Source organism: Nerophis ophidion, linkage group LG02 (genome assembly GCF_033978795.1).
Source record: "Nerophis ophidion isolate RoL-2023_Sa linkage group LG02, RoL_Noph_v1.0, whole genome shotgun sequence".
NCBI classification, from domain to species: domain Eukaryota; kingdom Metazoa; phylum Chordata; class Actinopteri; order Syngnathiformes; family Syngnathidae; genus Nerophis; species Nerophis ophidion.
In genome coordinates this window covers 76,655,981-76,659,975 of record NC_084612.1, presented here as the reverse complement: position 1 = coordinate 76,659,975, position 3,995 = coordinate 76,655,981, and the positions used below count along the sequence as shown (strand labels likewise).

General features: G+C 38.2%; 1 long non-coding RNA gene across 1 annotated transcript in view; it reads left to right on the top strand.

Moving 5' to 3' along the window:
- Window positions 1-3,995, top strand: part of LOC133546085 (uncharacterized) — a 424,415-nt gene that overhangs the window by 347,602 nt on the left and 72,818 nt on the right. The window lies entirely within an intron of this gene.

Sequence of the window (3,995 nt, the reverse complement as noted above, 5' to 3'; positions counted from 1 at the left end):
CTCAGAGACTCCACCCTTCTTGATTTTGATTGGACGGTCAGAAACGTCCGTGATTGGCTCTTCCGTTGAAAGCGTCGGGGGGCATTGTGGCTTTGATTAGGCTCCTCCTTTCATGACATCATTGGCTGCTGTGACGCGAGAAATTGGGCCGCCATCTTGAAGTGGTGACGAGGAGCCGGCGGGCAGCCTAAACCAGTATTTTTTAACCACTGTGCCGCGGCACCATACTTGCCAACCTTGAGACCTCCAATATCGGGAGGTGGGGGTCGGGGGCGTGGTCGGGAGTGGGACGGGGGCGTGTTTAAGAGTCAAATATTTCATATATATATATATATATATATATATATATATATATATATATATATATATATTATATATATATATATATATAAGAAATACTTGACTTTCATTGAATTTTAGCTATATCTATATATTTATTTTATTACATATATATTTATATATATAAACATATATATATATATATATATATATATATATACATAAAAATAAATATTTGAATTTCAGTGTTCATTTATTTACACATATACACACACATAACACTCATCCACTCATTGTTGAGTTAAGGGGTTGAATTGTCCATATTCTCTGTCACTATTTTTCTAACCCTATGCATGCACAGCTAGACTCTCTGGCGGTGGTGTCAGAGAGAAGAAGTCTAGCAAAACTCCTAGCCATTATGGACAACACCTCCCACCCACTACACTCGGACCTTGCGGAGAAAATGAGCACGTTCAGTGGAAGGCTCAGACTCCCAAAATGTAACACGGAACGACACAGGAGGTCCTTCATACCGACAGGCAGACTTTATAAACAGTATAATGCATATGTTCCTTGACTGCACTTAAATGTAGAATATATGTAAAATATATTTATATTATTCATATATTATATATTATATCTATAATATGTTACATATATTATATTATTTATTATTATCATTGTTTATTGTGAGGAAACTGGTGCTGAATTTCTCCCAGGGATCAATAAAGTACATTCTATTCTACATTGTATTCTATTCTTTGTACAGTAGATGGCAGTAGTGTCCTGTTTAAGAGTCTCACAACATTGCTGAGTCAGGTCCGCATGGAGCTGGCCCAAACTGACAGTTGACAGGTAGAAAACAAATGGCGTTTTCCTGCTCAAATGAGCGGACTGTTGAAAATAGTAATCGGGGGATTACTTTTCACAGGTAAGATTTAACATTAACGCAGTGGTTCTTAACCTGGTTTCGATCGAACCCTAGGGGTCCGGTGAGTCGGCCTCAAGGGTTTGGCGGAGGTCAAAACACACCCGACTCATCGTATGAATACAAACTTCTCCCTGTCGGCGTATTACGGATACGGCAAAAGCTGAATGATTTGCAGGTGTGTAATTTGTTGTGAGTTTATGCCCTGTGTTGGTTTTGTTTGATCAATCGTCCTGTCCCCTTAGCAGAAAAACAGCCCCAAAGCATGATGTTTCCACCCCTATGCTTCACAGTAGGTATGGTGTTCTTGGGATGCAACTCAGTATTCTTCTTCCTCCAAACACGACGAGTTGATTTTATACCAAAATTGATACATGGATGATACAGCAGAGGATTGGGAGAATGTCATGTGGTCAGATGAAACCAAAATAGCACTTTTTCGACGACTGATTCCTCTACAGAATCTCCTCTCTGGTCAACAAAAGCACCTTGAGGATTCTAGGCGGGAACTCTCATTCAACCCTTCTTCGATTACGCTTGCACCTCCTGGTACCCCAGCACCTCCAAAACCCTCAAATCTAGACTCCAAACATCCCAGAATAAGCTATTCCGGTTACTTTTAGACCTCCACCCCAGATCACACCTCAATCCAACCCACTTCTCCAAAGTGGGCTGGCTAAGGGTGGAGGACAGAGTAAAACAACTTGCACTGAGCCTGGTCTATAAAATCCACTACACCTCCTTGATACCGAAGTACATGTCAAACTACTTCCTTAACGTAAATGACCGCCATAACCACAACACCAGGGGGAGCTCCACAAACCACGTTAAACCCAGATTCCGATCTAACAAAGGTCTTAACTCATTCTCTTTCTATGCCACATCAATGTGGAATGCACTCCCAACAGGTGTAAAAGTAAGTGCATCTCTATATTCCTTCAAAACCGCTCTAAAACAACACCTCCAAGCAACTTCAACACTTTACTAATACCCTTCTCCATTCACATCCCATCTCCCCGGATTATAAACAACTCAAATGTACTTCTAATGTATATACTTGTTCTTATGCTATGTGAACTCACTATGTTCTCTGCTGGCTGTACATATCCTACTAAATAAGACCTACACTGTTTCAATGTCCACATTTCTCTGTTGATGCAATTGTTGATGACTGAAGTACTGATATCAACCAAAGCTCCTCATCCCACCCCCCGGATTGTAAATAATGTAAATAATTCAATGTATATACTATGATGATTAACTTGTGTGATGACTATATTATGTTGATAGTATATATTTGTAGCATGAATTGATTAACGTGGACCCCGACTTAAACAAGTTGAAAAACTTATTCGGGTGTTACCATTTAGTGGTCAATTGTACGGAATATGTACTGAACTGTGCAATCTACTAATAAAAGTATCAATCAATCAATCAATGTTAAGGAAAGAATGAATGGGGCCATGTATCGTGAGATTTTGAGCCAAAACCTCCTTCCATCAGTGAGGGCTTTGAATGTTTGACCAAATACTTATTTTCCACCATTATTTACAAATAAATGATTTCAAATTCCTACAATGTGAATTCCTGGATTTTTTTTCACATTCTGTCTCTCACAGTTGAAGTGTACCTATGATGAAAATTACAGACCTCTGTCATCATTTTAAGGGGGAGAACTTGCACAATCGCTGGCTGACTAAATACTTTTTTGCCCCACTGTATATATATATATATATATATATATATATATATATATATATATATATATATATATATATATATACATATATATATATATATATATATATATATATATTAGGGCTGGGCAACGATTAAAAATTTTAATCAAAGTTAATCGCACTATTTTTCTGATTAATCGCGATTAACTGCATTGTATACGCAAAGCCCAATAATGAATTCAAAAGTAGTGTGTAGTGCACCTTTATTGGAATATTCTCCCACATGAACAAAAGCGCTAAAACATTTGTTGTGCAAACAATTTAAATCAGTCCTTGTTAAACAGTAGCAGTTAAATAGCATATTTTATGAGAATCAACTCAAAAAATGTAAATACAAACATTTAAGCTTATTGCCACTGCCAGGGTATTTAAGTTATCCTGTTTGTTATGGAAAATAAATATAATCTACATACAAATCTCTGAGCCACAATCATAACATCTGAACAGGCAATTTCTGAGGTAACAGCAGAAACATTTTTTTTTATCAGGGATCTTATGTTTAAAAAAACTATATTATAGGTAGTGGGCTGTTTTAGGGAATTTTTGATCAAATTATCCGTAGTAGCAAAATTAATAATGTTGTGTTTATTCTGCGTAGTGCACTTAAAATAATTATGACCATATCTAGGAATTGATATGATGGGAATTTTCCGATTGTTTGCTTGATGCTTTGATAAACTGAAGGCATCATATACATGGTACTATATTGTGATGTTATGAGCCAGGGGACAAAAGAACTACCCTATCCAGCATGCAACAGGAGTGAGGAGCATGCGCGGTAGCCCGGTATAGGTTGTGTCGCCATGACGGCATCTTGTATGTTGTGATATGCACGCTCTGAAAGCAAACGTTAAGAACTCAGCCAACACTCCTGGTCTGCATTATTCATAAATAGACAGACAACACATATACTCCGCTGCTTCACAGGCCGCTGGATGTAGCCGGCAAAGTATTCCCATGCTAGCTAGCCGGTCTAGCAAGCACGCCTCATTCAGTCCAAAACGGCCCGATCTATCCACATCCAGAATCGTCTGGCGGTCGTAAGTGAT